This window comes from Lissotriton vulgaris, chromosome 7 (genome assembly GCF_964263255.1).
Source record: "Lissotriton vulgaris chromosome 7, aLisVul1.2, whole genome shotgun sequence".
Classification (NCBI taxonomy): Eukaryota; Metazoa; Chordata; class Amphibia; order Caudata; family Salamandridae; genus Lissotriton; species Lissotriton vulgaris.
The window spans coordinates 1,199,274,317-1,199,288,706 of NC_141695.1; the positions used below are offsets into that span (position 1 = coordinate 1,199,274,317).

Genomic DNA, 14,390 nt, shown 5'->3' on the forward strand with positions numbered 1-14,390 from the left:
AGGCAGTCATGAGTCCCATTGGGCAATAGGAGCAAAGCTCCAGCTGGTGAGTGACTGCAAGCTAGTCTGTCAGTGTCCACTTAGGAGATGTACACCACTCCCCTGCTGTGCAGGTGCCCCATTGTGCTAACGTGGCCCACTGCCTGGCTGTGCTCCCCAAAAGCGGAATAGTAGAAGCATACTGACTGTGGGCATGATGCCAGAGCTGTAGCCACCCTCAGCGTCCCTTCAGGTGTGCCATGGGTGTGGTGTCAGGCCAGTCAGGAAGTCTAGTGCCCATGTCCAACACCTGGGTATCCTTTAGCAGTGGCGGCCGCCACAAAATAAAAAGTGGTGGGTGGGTGGAGGGGGCGGGGGAGAAGCGAAGAGGGCGGGGAGCTTCATAATATAAAAAGGAAGACTTACCTAAAGTTGCCAGCCGCCTTCAGCGTCGCGCCTCAGTATTCTTCCTGGTCCCAGCAGACACTGGGACAGCATCACAGCCTCCCAGTGCAATCCTGTGCTGCTCTCATGCTATAAGAGCAGCACAGGGATTGGCCTGAGGGGTCTGGTTTAAAGCTTCACTCAGGCACAGGGAGTTTGAGCTGTTTCTCTAACCCGGCTGTTCGATACAGCTGTGTTGGAGAAACCTAAGTGTGCATGTGTGTTCGGCCGGCCCAATACACATGCGCACTTAGAAGTTCACCAACCAGTCCTCCTCCGCCCTCTCCAGGCTCAGCCCTGTCCCTCCCTACATATGCAGGCTCAGCCAGCAGGTGAAGAATAAAAAAAATATAGAATATTGTTTTATTTTTCAGATGCTGGCGCTGAGCCAGTGGGGCGAAGCTCCTCCGACATTGTGGAGGAGCCGCCCCTTTCCTTTAGTGCTCTGATGTGTCCTAATTCATGAGAGGTTCTGTGATGGCGTCAAGCAGTTGCAGACAGCATGGGCTCTGTATGAGAAGTAATCCACCAGGGCGACCTATGACCAATCAATCAGAGACCCAGGCGTGGGGCAAAGCTTCGGTTGTACATCAATGTATGATTCATGCCTGTCACTCTGGGCCTGGTTCATGGTACTCTTGACTATGAGCAATCTCCTGACTGATTTCCTGTGTCTGCAGCAGCTGGGACAATGTCTTAGATAAGTAGAATGAAAAACAAGCTATCCCCATTTGCTAAGCTTATGAATGAGCAATCTGGGACTTTGGAGTGATTTGGGGAAAATACCAGGACACCTTAGTCTAACACAAGGCTGCCATCAATAAGACAGACTTTTAATTCCTGTATAACTGTGGGAATCCAGATAAAAATATTTTAGAGTAAACCTATGGGGTTTTCCTTTATTGGTAGGTATGATAAAAAAAATTAAAGTGGGATGTTTCTGGGCACTATGACCCTCACATCTATTTTACTGCCCGTCATCCTGTTTTCAAGATCCTGGAAAAGCTCCATTCAAAGTGTGGCGAATTACCCTACAATTCACTGAATCCAATGTAATCCAGCTTCTGAAGAAAAATGTCATAAACACCACAGCCACCTGTCTTTCAGCCTGGTCCTCGTCTACCCATAAGCCCCTTTATTTATTCCATAGACAATATTCTAGAGACAATGTCCATCTTTGGTAATACGAGAGAGGCTTCCTTCACAATTTCTTACTAGTTAACTGACCAGTTCTGATCAATGTACTAATGTCCCTGAAATAAATGGCCAATAGCCACCAGTAGACTCAAGCTTCTGTCCTTGGCCACATCATTTCCTTATGAGGCATCTGCTGTCTGGCTTACATTGGATTGCTTTAAAGGACCAGCTGCTGTGTGGAGCAAACTATTTCATTTCCCTGCTAATATTTAAAGCCAAGGCCAGAAATATGGCCCTGGCAGGTCTTGTGGTAACTCATCTGCTGTAATTAGTTACACTTACATTTTGCAGGTCCGGAGTTGGTTGGCAAGCCTTCTCTGTGCTTGCTCCAGAGTTTTGGAGTTCACTTCCATTTTACTCCTCTATCTCTTCTCACATTTGTCTTAGAAATAGTAGAAACCTGACCGCTTTCTGAACTGGGCTAAGAAGGAGATGTGCAACACCTTCAGTTTGAGATTGTTCTGTCCAGCACCATGAAGCCTTATTGGGGCACAGGCCCTTTAAAAGCCACCTGTAACATAGCATAGGTATGGTCTCTTCAGCGGGGGGAGTTTCACCAAAAATACTTACTTAATGGAAAGAAGCATCATCCCTTTTGTGCAAGACCTCAATAAGGCCACTGGGATAGCTGGGACAAGAGTGAGAATGAGCCATGAAACTCCATCAAATGATGCTTTCAAAAATGGTAAAGAGAAAAATTGTTTTCATGCATATAATTAGGCATAGAAGCTGGAGGGAGGACAGTGCACCAAGGAATGAAACCCTAGCGAAGTCTATGGTGATAACGAGGTAAAGGGGAGACAGGAATCAGAGATGTAGTTAAAGTGTAATGCGCCTTGAGGGAAGTCAGACTGAGCGCAATGCTGTGAGCATTTATCAATGGCTGGTCAGGAGTAAGACTATGCACTAAGAGAGAGACCTCTTCTAAAGGCTTAAGCAATGCAGTAAGTGCAGGAAAACAATGGTTTTTGTTAGGTGTCTGCTGTCCGTGCTGTCGAGTGGCAGGGATGACGAATCTCAGTGTTGTAGAGTCGCGCTCCAGTCTTTGCATGTTGCGTGACGACGCAACGCGCTAAGACGTATAATCCCGAGTGAGTGCGCATGCGCAGTAGGTACGCGAGCACCAAGGCTAGAAGACGCTCGGCGCTCTCCCGCAAACGGCTATAAATAAAAGAAACCTCTTCCCCAACTTGCCGAGTCTGCCTCATCATTTGGTGAAGATAATCAGTAACATCACAGTGGCGACGAGGAGTGGGATCACCCACAGAACACTGCATCATCAAAAAAAATAATAATAAATAAACGAAAGAAAACGAAAGTGCAGCACAGGCCAAAGGGAACACCCCACACAGGCTTAATTGAAAGGGGGACAGTTCAGGAAGAGAAAAGGAAGTCCAGAGAAGCTGGAAAGTCGCAGGGAGAGCGCAGCAGAAGCGCAAAGAAACAAGAGCACCCACCACGTGCACCAGGGCGGGAAAGTGCGGTGACCAGGCGGAGAAGAACAGAAGGGGGTTGATATTGCCCCACAGAGGCCCTGGCGGAACCAGATGACCACGGGGAAGGGGGAGCAGGAGAACCCCGACCGAATCCGGCGGTAAGCGGGAGCGTGAGTGCGCCAGGCAGCTCAAGAGGCCAAAGAGCAGAAAAGGAAGAGCGGGCCAGAATGAGTGCACAGGCGTCATCACTCACAGCGCCAGTCCCATTCTTGCCCAAACCGGGTGCACCACAGATGAAATGGGAGGACTGGAGGGAGTATTTCAAGAACTACCTCGAGGCCCTAGAAGATGAAAATGGGGAGCCCTTCACTAGTGCTAGGAGGAGAAGGATACTCTTGCACAACCTAGGCCCAGAGGGGATAAGAGTATTCACCAACTTAGTGCCCACCGCCAGGCCACAAGCAGACGTGGACGTCTTCAAGCACGCCATAGAGGACCTGGACAATCACTATCGTAAATGTAAATGTAAATGTACATGTATTTATATAGCGCAAATCACCGATCCGGTATCTAAGCGCTAGCTTAGGGAACCCGTCCTGGTATTCCCCTGTGAGATAACCCCGGAAGGGTATCCACAAGGTGAAAGCCAGGCATCCCACCGCAAGGGGCCGTTGTGGAGATTAAGCAAGCTATTGCCCAGAGTCGCAGAGTGTGAACCCGTGAATCGAGTAGGCACCGGAGCGAGAATTGTCGAGTCCGTGGACATTTTAGGACTCAAGACCCGCCGAGCCGGGAATTGAACCCTGGTCCCGGGCTGACCTCTGCTTCCAGGTCTGCCTCCTCTAACCAGTGAGCCACACTTCATACCGTCCAGCGGTGTGTGTATCCATTGATTGCTACAACTTCCAGCAAAGGAAGCAAGAAGCGGGGGAGTCCATAGACAACTACGTCGCAGCATTGAGAAGGTTGGCGATCACATGCAAGTACTGGGCCCTCCAGGACGACTTCATAAAAGATCAAATTGTCATGCACACGACCAATAAGACGGTACAAGATAAATTGTGGGCACACGGGGTAGCGACGCTGAAGGAAGTCATAGCGATGGTAAAGAAAGCAGAATTGTCGAAACGATGTGCCAAAGCAGTGAAAAGAGAGTCCGCCCAGGTGACCATGGTGAACAGAGTGGAAGACTCGGAACCCTCAGGAAGAAACAGAACGGCGCCCAGAGAAGGCAAAGGAGCGAACAGATGGGCGGGAAAACCTGGACAGAAAGGAAAACAGGCAACAGAAAGCAAGACCACGTGCTATAGATGCGGAAGCCCGATGCACTCAGCTCAAGATAAACGCTGCCCCGCGTTCAGGGCGAAATGCATGTTCTGTGGCCTAATAGGTCACTACAAAAAGGTGTGTCACAGGAAAGTAAAGAGACCTGTGGTGAAGTATGTTTCACAAGACCAACCAGAAGGAGAAGAGGATGAACTGGAGGACGATGACCTGGTATTGTGCATAGAAGAGCAAGTGTTGGGAATAAGCAGCAAGCGTTCCCGTAAACCTCAACGTGACATGCTGATAGGGGGAGTGAAGATCAAGATTGTAATAGACTCAGGATCCCCGTACACTATAGTGCAAAGATCGGTGTTGGAGGAAGAGTTCGAACCCAGCCTAAGACCCAGATTAGAACCTCCAGACATAAGGCCGGTGTTGTACACAAGCATGCCCATCCCCATGGTGGGGTATAGGACTCTAAAATTCGAATTCAGAGGAAGAACAGCGGAGTGCAAACTGTACATAGCGGAGAAGGGTCCGTCAGTGTTAGAATGGATGGATCAAAGTGACCTGGGAATAAAATTAGACCCGGGAGGAGACAGACAAGTGTTGATGACAGACCATGAGTGCTGGCCGGACCTGGAGAAGGTGAAAAAGGACTTCCCGAGGTGTTCGGAGGGAAGGTCGGCAAATTGGAGAAGTTCACACACAAAATCCTACTCAAGGAGGGCTCCAATCCAGTGTCTCACAAGGTGAGGAATGTACCCCTTGTAGTAAAGGAAGCGGTGCAACAGGAACTTCGCAGGCTGGAAGAGCAAGGAATTATTGAACCCATAGACAGTTGGGTGTGGCTAGCGCCCTTAGTAGTGGCGAGAAAACCCAATGGCAAGGTGATACCACTACAAGGATATGATCCTTTGGGACGGACCATACTTACAACGGACTGCAATGAGAAAGGACTGGGAGCATTCCTAGCACAGGAAAGAGCAGACGGAACAGTAGAGACCCTCAGTTTTGCGTCCAGAGCCTTATCCCCCACAGAACAGAAATTTTGCGTCATTGAGAAGGAAATGCTGGCGGCTGAATGGGCCATGGGGAAATGCAGGCAATTCCTATTCCTCGAGGCTTCGACTGCAGACAGACCACAAGCCCCTTGTCAAAGTCCTTACCTCCCGTGGACACGCGACCGCCACCCCACGCATAGCAAAAATGACACTGAAACTGCTGGAGTACAGATATGATGTAGACTACATTCCGGGGACACGCAACAAAGTAGCTGATTACCTGATCAGGGCCTCGGCCATGGAAGAAACCCCCAGTACCGCAGCAGAGAATGAAGAAATGATAGCAGTGATGGAAGACTCAGAAAGGGCATTTAGCGAGCAAGAATGGGCCCAAGCGTTTGACGATGACGCCGAAATCCGTGAAGTCAAGGAGTACGTGATCAGAGGATGGCCCGAAAAGAAAAAGTTACCAGAGGTACTACGGAAATGTTATGAAGTCCAAGAAGAACAGTCGATAAGTGACTCGGGAATCTTCATGTAACGAGGAGACAAAGTGGTGCCTCCTACGAGATTGATCCAGCACCTTTTGGCCCAGCTACACAAGGGACACCTCGGCATAGTGAAGACAAAAATGAAAGTGAAGCAAATGTACTGGTGGCCGGGAATGGACATACAGGTGGAAAGGCATGTGATAAACTGTGAGCAGTGCCAAGGAGCTGACAAAATTCAGAAACCCCTGAGGCCAGCCTTGGGTAAATTTGACCAACCTCGAAATCCTAGGGAGGATGTCTCAGTCGACATTTTGGGACCGGTTTTGGACAACCAAGGAATTCCGAAATATGTATGTGTCTTGGTGGACACATATTCCAAGTGGCCTGATGTTCACATCAAAGAAGAAATGGACTCTGAAACAATAATAACGTTTCTCACCTGAGTTTTCCTGAGAGAAGGGATCCCGAGGACAATCCTGAGTGACAATGATTCGCAATTCACCTCGGAGAGGTGGTACAAGTACATGGAAAGGAACGGGATCAACACCAAGCACACTTCCATATACCACCCTTCCAGCAACAGACAGGTAGAAAGACTCAACCAGGTCATCATGGGGTCCATCCAGCGACCATTATGAAGGGCAAGGACTGGGAGAAGGAGATCATGAGCATGATCTGGGCATACCGGATTATCCCCACATCTACAGGGTACAGCCCATTCCAGATCCTGAGAGGCAGGCATCGTTTCACCAAGGACAATGTAGTTTGGAGAGAAAAGACCATCACCAGCAAATGGTCTACGGAGGTGGTTCAACGCAACTTGGAGAAGGCTCAGAAAGTATATACTGAACATTACAATCGGAGGAGAAAGGTGAAAGAAGCAGCCCTTGAAAGAGGAGAGTGGGTGAGAGTCAAACTGGCGTTGCCGAGGAAGAAAGGAGAGAGCAAATATAGCCCGCCCATACAGGTGGAAGAAGTATACGACAGAGCGGCGTTACTCAGCGACGGGAATGTGTGGTACCAAGATCGCATGGCAAAAATCAACAAGATCCTACAGTGGCCTATGGAGGAAGGAAGTACCCTACAAGATCAGGGAGCTGAAAGAAGCGATGGAGGCACTGCAGCAGGCGAAGAAGGCCGAAGTGAAGAAGGATATTGTGAAGATGAGAGAGAGCTAGAGATGCCAGCAGTAGAGGAAACGCAGAGAGAGAAGATGGCAACCCCGAAACGAGCAGAGCAGAGTCCTCAGAGAGATAGTAGGGTGAGCCCTGCTGAGAACTGCACTAGAGAAGTCTCCACACTGGTAAGACGCACATGCGCGGGTAGAGTGGTGGTCAGACCCAATCACTTCAGAGACTTTGAACTGGGGGATGCTAATCCCTGTGACTCAGAGGACTCCGAAAACTCTTTTGTGTGATTGTATAAAAAGGGGAGATATGTAGAGTCACACTCCAGTCTTTGCACGTTGCGTGACGACGCAACGCGCTAAGACATCTAATCCCGAGTGAGCGCGCATGCGCAGTAGGTACGCGAGCGCCGAGGCTAGAAGACGCTCGGCGCTCTCCCGCAAACGGCTATAAATGAAAGAAACCTCTTCCCCAACTTGCCGAGTCTGCCTCCTCATTTGGTGAAGATAAGCAGTAACATTACAAGTGTTGCCTAATCTCGATTTCACCTCATGCCTCCTTCTTCCACCACCCTACACTTCCTGCCTTCTATACTTTCTCGCTCTGTTTCTATCATTTCTTTCTTCCATCTTTTCGTCTTTTTCTGAATCGTCTCTCTCTCTCTCTCTCTCTCTTGAATGAATGAATGAATGAATGAATGAATGAATGAATGAAGTGTAATTTGTAACCACGCAACTTAGCCCAGTGGGCGTCAAGGCGCCTAACTCAATATCTAGCTGAATCCACCAGATGACAGGAGCTTACTGGTAGGCCTTAATGAAACACCAGGTTTAGAGGGCTTTCCTAAAGAGATCCAATGAGGGCTGCAATTTGATCTCCAGAGGAAGTGTGTTCCATAATTGGGGTGCCAAGATGGAAAAGGCCCTACTCCCCCATCTAACCTTCCTAGAGCGAGGGACTACCAGTTGGGTCAGCTCTAGAGAGCGTAGACATCTGCTCGGGACATACCGGGTGAGCAGAGAACCCAGAGCATCGGCAGGGCCAGCCATGAGGGCACTGTAGGTGAGGCAAAGGAGTTTAAAAGACACTCTGAGGGTAATAGGGAGCCAGTGGAGGCTCTTCCTTGCCATGGTAGCGGATGACAGCCATGGCAGGGCCAACACAAATCGCGCCGCGGCATTCTGCACAACCTGTAAGTGCTGCAGAAGACCCTTGCTGGCTCCGGCATAAAGTGAGTTGCAATAATCGAGCCTTGAGCCAACAAGAGCGATCACGATCTGCTTGCGTGCCTGGGGGGAAAGGTAGTGAAGGATTCTTTTAAGAGTCCTAATGACACCCCAACAGGTGGCCACAGTCCTGTTAACCTGAAGCTCCATAGAGAGCGAGGTGTCAAAGATGACGCCGAGATTCCTGGCAGATTGAGTGGGAGTGGGAGTGGGGCAGGTGCCTAAAGATGAGGGCCACCACTCCCCCGACCACACGTCCTGGTCCTTGCCAAAGACCAGGACCTCTGTTTTGTCGCCGTTCAACTTTAGGGAGTTGACAATCATCCACTCTGCAACAAGTTGCATGCAGGACCTAAAGTTGGACGCGGAAATACTCACAGAGTGGGTCAGGGACACCATAATCTGCGTGTCGTCGGCGTACGACACCACCTCCATCCCCTGAGATCTTACAAGTCTCGCAAGGGGGGGCCAGGTAGATGTTGAATAGGGTCGGACTCAATGCGACCCCTGTGGCACCCCACATTGCAAAGATTTAGCAGGGGAGAGGAAATCTCCAAGCATCACACGCTGTTCTCTCTGCTGTAAGAAGGAGTTCAGGAGACTCAGGGCTGGCCCTGTTACCCCTGCCTCCCTCAACCGAGATGTTAAAGTAGAGGGAGACAGGGTGTCAAATGCCGCTGTGAGATCCAACAGTACTAGCACGGTGGTTTGGCCCAGATCTACTTTTCGGCGAATGTTGTCTACAACCTTGGTCAGAGCAGACTCCGTGCTGTGGAGCTTCCTAAAACCATGTTGGGACCAGTCCAAGAACCCAGAAGAGTCCAGGAAGTTGGATAAGTGACAGTTCAAATGAGCTTCCAACATCTTAGCAGGGGCCGGCAGAAGAGATATTGGTCTGAAGCTCTTCAGGAGACCAGGATCCAAAGTGGATTTTTTTAGAAGAGGTTTCACTATGGCCTTCTTCCATGCCGTAGGAAAGGTGCCCTGTTCCATAGCTCCATTCATTATTTCCAACATAGGAGGAAGAATGATGTCCCTACATTCCTTTAGTACTTTCAAAGGTACAGGGTCCAGAGGAGAGGCTGATTTTGTACTATCTAGAAGTCGATTAAGACCGTCCAGGGAAAGCGCTGGGAAGTGTGTGAGGATTTGGGTAGGATCACCAGTCCAAGATTCAAAATGCTTAATTCGAGAGGAATCATTGTTATTCAGGGTATTCCTCTGGGATTGTAGAGCAAGATAGATATCATCTATTTTTTTATAGAAGAAGTCCGAGATGTTGTTACATAGCTCCTGTGAGCCTACCACGGGGCCAGGTGCCTGCAGGGAGCAGAGGGAGTCCACGATCTTAAAGAGCTCTTTGGATGAAGTAAGAGAACTGGTCAGGTTGGTGAAATATTCCTGTTTCTCCTTGATAACTCTGCTTTTATATTCTCGCAACAGGCGCCTGTATGCCTCCCGTTCTAACGGATCCCAAGATTTGCGCCAGCCTCTCTCCTTCCTTCTACATTTTTGTCTGAGGAGCCTCAATGTTTCTGTAAACCAAGGGGCTGTAGGTTTCTGTTGTGCCACATATCTGAATGAGGTAGGGGCTAACTCATCAGCTGCTTTAGTGATGGAGTCTGCAAGTTCCTGTGCCGCCTCATCCACCGCCCTCTGAGATGAAATGCTGGTGGTTTGGATAAAGGGGGCAGAGCCTCATTGGTGATATTTCTAAAGCTTCTTTTAAGACATTTATTGGTGGTCACCGAATTACCCTCGATACGGGGAGTGTTTAAGTCCAGGGGTACTGCTAGATGATCTGACCATACGATCGGCAAAGGCGCGCCGACTGTTAGTCTCAAATCATTGGAAAACACCCCGTCCAGGGTATGGCCAGCCCTGTGAGACGGGCAATGTACCATTTGGACGAAGTCACAGGCTTCCAATGCATTAACCAAAGTAGATGTATCTTTAGCTTCCAGATCCTCTAAATGAAAATTTAAGTCACCAAGAATGGTGAAGTGAGATCTCCCAAAATAAGGCTCCAAGATTCTAAAGAGCTCAGGGCAAAAGTTGGTTCTCGGTCCTGGAGGTCTATATACAAGAATTCCAGTGAAGGAGATCGAAGAGGAACACACAATACAGAAATATAAAGCCTCAAAGGGATCCGAAGGGACCGATAGAGACTTCACAGTACAAGAGAGTGTGGCCTTAACGAGGATTGCCAATCCACCTCCTCTGCGCCGCACTCTATCCTGCCTATGCAGCGCATATCCTTCCGGTATAACCAAGAGAAGATCATGACCAGAGGACTCAGAGGCCCATGTCTCGGTCACAAAGACCCAGTCTGGTTGCCTCATACTTACAAAATCGTGAAAGATACATTATGCTTAATAAGGGATCGCGCATTGATCAGGAAGCCCTTTCTGAGTTGAGAGGTCGTCTGACATTGGGGGGAAGGAACAGGTTTCCTAAGAGACAGAGTAGTGAATTTAAAAGAGGTTTGACACTTAGGGCATACATGAGCCTGCCGTAAGACATCAGGAGAAAACCGATGGTAGCACGAAAGCACTGGGGGTCTGAGAGATAGTAGTTCCGGTAGTGAATAGCCCTGAAGCGAGGAATAGGAACTATCAGGAGTCCCAGGGTCCAGCCCGTCCAGCAGCGCGTCCTCAGCGCGGACGGGCGCAGACGGGCTGAACTCTGGCGTAACTCCGGCATCAATCAGGCGTCCCCGCTGCGCGTGACCGCTGCGCGTCTGCATGACTCTCTTTTATGCACGTCTAGCGTCCTTCTGACGACTAGAGCGTCTAAACAACCTAATGGCGCCGTAAAGCGGCACAGTCTACTCGCAAGATGGCGCGAGTGCGAGTGAATTACGCCGGGAAGCGGACCCGCCCAACAGCGGTGGGTTTAAACAATTTTAAGGTGCAAGTGGGGGCCAGGCAGATTAAGAACAAGGTAAAATAACCAAAATGATAAATAAAATACAAAACAGGATGATATTAAAAGTTAGCAGCAGCTTCGGCCACGAACCGCACAAAGCGCCGGTACGAGTCTGGTGACAGCTAGCAAGGAGGGCTGAGTGATTTTACCTCTCTTTTATGCACGTCTAGCGTCCTTCTGACGACTAGAGCATGTAAACAACCTAATGGTGCCGAAAAGCGGCACAGTCTACTCGCAAGATGGCGCGAGTGCGAGTGAATTACGCCGGGAAGCGGACCCACCCAACAGCGGTGGCTTTAAACAATTTTAAGGTGCAAGTGGGGGCCAGGCAGATTAAGAACAAGGTAAAATAACCAAAATGATAAATAAAATACAAAACAGGGTGATATTAAAAGTTAGCAGCAGCTCCGGCCACGAACCGCACAAAGCGCCGGTACGAGTCTGGTGACAGCTAGCAAGCCTTGCTCCGAGTCAAATTATGAAGCTGGAAAGTTAACCCTGATTTCTCAAAACTGAGTGTCAGTGCCCACCACCAGCATCCACCGACACAAATTAAGCACTATCTCAGGTGCCATTAAGCCAGTGCAGGAATAAGACTCCTTAAAATCAAGATGGCTGTTCAGGAGTGCAACTGTTCCTCTGCATGCAGCTTCATAAAGCTCTCCGGGATCACTGAAGAAGGGATAAGATTGTGCAACAAGCGCTGAATATCGAATAAAGGTTACCGGTCTCTAGAGTAACTCCAGGAGTGAGACTGTTGCCAGGTGTGAGACTAATTTAAGGTCTCTGCAGCCATAAGAGCTGAGCAGGAGTGAGATTACTCCAGGCTGTGGGAAAATGATGCGACTGCTAAGATTCACCAGTACTTGAGTACTGAGTGCTCCAAGGTGTGAGACTGTTAATGAGTATGAGATCACTGACGTACTAGTGAGTTGGTGCTCCAAGGTGTGAGACTCTGGTAATGCGTATGAGATCATTGAAGTACTATGAGACAATGCTGCAAGGTGTGATACTCTTTTCATGCTCGTTAGATCACTGAAGTTCTATTGAGACAGTGCTCCAAGGTTTGAGACTATTAAAGTTTGGGGATCACTGAAGATAGCCTGGAATGATACTTTGCCTATAGGTGTGATGTTCCTTTAAGGCTCATGGGACAGCTGAGTCTGGCCAAGAATCAACGTTGATCCAAAAAAGTGAGACTCTATTAAGAGAGATGGGGGTATTGAGGCTTGGCTGCCATGGTGAGCTCCACAGGAGGCAATGAGGTCTTTGAGAATAAAGCAATACTGTCCTCTGAATTAGATCATATTATAGTTTCACAGATGGGAACATTGTCTCACCCCAGCCTAAACTGCGTTAGTAGATAGAGTGGGGGCCTCAAGAGCTCCAAAACCCTCGAGCCTCCCTCTTCTGCAGCAGCGAGAGGGTGAGACGAGGTACAGAGACTGGGTTCAGTCAGTGTCATGTACAGTCCTGACATCCCAGGATACCAATGGCCGCCCAGAGTCTGCGGCTCCACCCAGGGAGGAGAACCAATGCAGACGTGCTGTTGGAAAAACTTACCCACGTGCAGGCAAAGCGCGAGAAACAGAAGAAGGGCCCATATCCGCGGCCATTGTGGGAGGGCTGGGGAGCACCCAGCACAGGAGAGGGAGTAGAGAGGTGGCAGGGTGAAGAGCGAGGTGAGACAGAGGGATTTACAAATCAAAGAGAGGACTGAGCTCGCCATTACGTGGCACACTGTGCATCCCGCTCAGGCAAAACCAAACGATCCCAGAGAGAACGGCGTGACTTCACAAAGAGTCATTGTTAGAGCGAAGGGCAGCTTTTCCAAGCCGTGACGTCATGGCATGGCTCGAGCAAGGGAGGAAAGGATTCAGCTAATCACAGCAGACCCAGGCAGAAAGAGTAGCACTGCCGAGGACCCAACGCAATCAGTGCAGACTGTCACACAATCACTGCAAACATATTTTGTTACAGGTCTGTGACTGTGAATGGCCAACAGGCCCATCTGTTGATTGTAAAACAAAGTTTCCTTTAATAACTACGGCTCAAAATGTAAATGCTCAGTCCCATCACATATAGATCCTAATAATCGAGCTAATACAGATTGTTGCACCTTCGATAAGAAATCACCAACACAGGCACGTGTGCAAAGGTTTATTACACGTGTACAGCAAAGGCGCATGGAGCGACAGGAGAATGCTGGAACTGGCTGGGTCCAGTGACATATATCACTACTATAGAATGGTATCGGTGGATAAAAAGTTGTGTGCCAAATTGCTCCAAACATACAGACTGCCTCCGTTTGGGTTCTGGGCCCTGGAACCATGTTATATATGTAACTCTGAATAATATGTAAGGCCACTGAAATTATGAGGCAGGAGAATGCCAAATTATGCAGCAGAGTGGAGTAAATTACGTTGCATGGAAAGACATCATTATTTTGTCATTTTTAAACTTGTTAACACTGTCTGGGAATTAGTTGCACTTCTTTAGTACCAGATTAACAGCCAAATATAGCAATAAACTACAGATAGGTTACCAGTCAAGGTTTGCAGATTTGATTCCATTGCGCGGCTACATGTGTCACAGCGTTTCTAGTAACTTTTGAACCTTTTGCGCTTTAAACAGACATTTTTTTTGTTAAAAGCTGCTAATTATGCAGCAGATGATGGAATATGTGACAAATGTGACAAATTGACAATTATGCGAAAATCGCGGTGGCCGCACAATTGCATAATTCCAGTGGCCCTGAGAATATGCCACTCAATACATTTCAGCTCTGCCAATTAATGCAGTGTAGCCAAATGCACAGTTTTTTCACTCATTACATGGCGACCCAGCAAAGAGCTTCTATCACAAAGTGAGCAGTGGTGTGAGTGTTTAAAAGACGCCTGGAACAGGTAGGTGAAGTTCATCTCGCTCTTTATTACGGTCTCCACTCAAGAACCTCTAACACGTCATGCTGCAGGTCCAGCGACTACCAACTCTGCCAGTCAGGCTGCCTTGTCAACATTCTAAGGCAGCCTCTGGCTCAACTGTAGGAACATTCCAAGGGGTGGAAAAGGGAGGGGGTGGAATGGAGAGAGGGAGAGATCACAAAGGGAAGTGGAGTATAATAAAGCAGACCAATAAAAGCAAGGGAATTATAACGCATGTTTCCCCCATAAATGTAAGAGAGAAGTATAACGTTATTGCATAATAAAGTCTTTATGCCATTTGGGTGAAACAGAAGGTCTTCTGGTACTGCTCCTGGGGTGTGTGACAGGGTCTGCAGGCCCCCCGGCAC

At 48.8% G+C, this 14,390-nt stretch overlaps 1 long non-coding RNA gene across 1 annotated transcript in view; it reads right to left on the minus strand.

The window, feature by feature from the left end:
• The window catches only part of LOC147703165 (uncharacterized), a 62,776-nt gene extending 49,958 nt beyond the window's left edge, over positions 1 to 12,818 (minus strand). The window contains exon 1 of the long non-coding RNA XR_015297284.1: positions 12,662 to 12,818. This is a non-coding gene — a long non-coding RNA (uncharacterized LOC147703165). The remainder of the gene's footprint in view (positions 1 to 12,661) is intronic.
• Between the last annotated feature and the right edge of the window lie 1,572 nt (positions 12,819 to 14,390).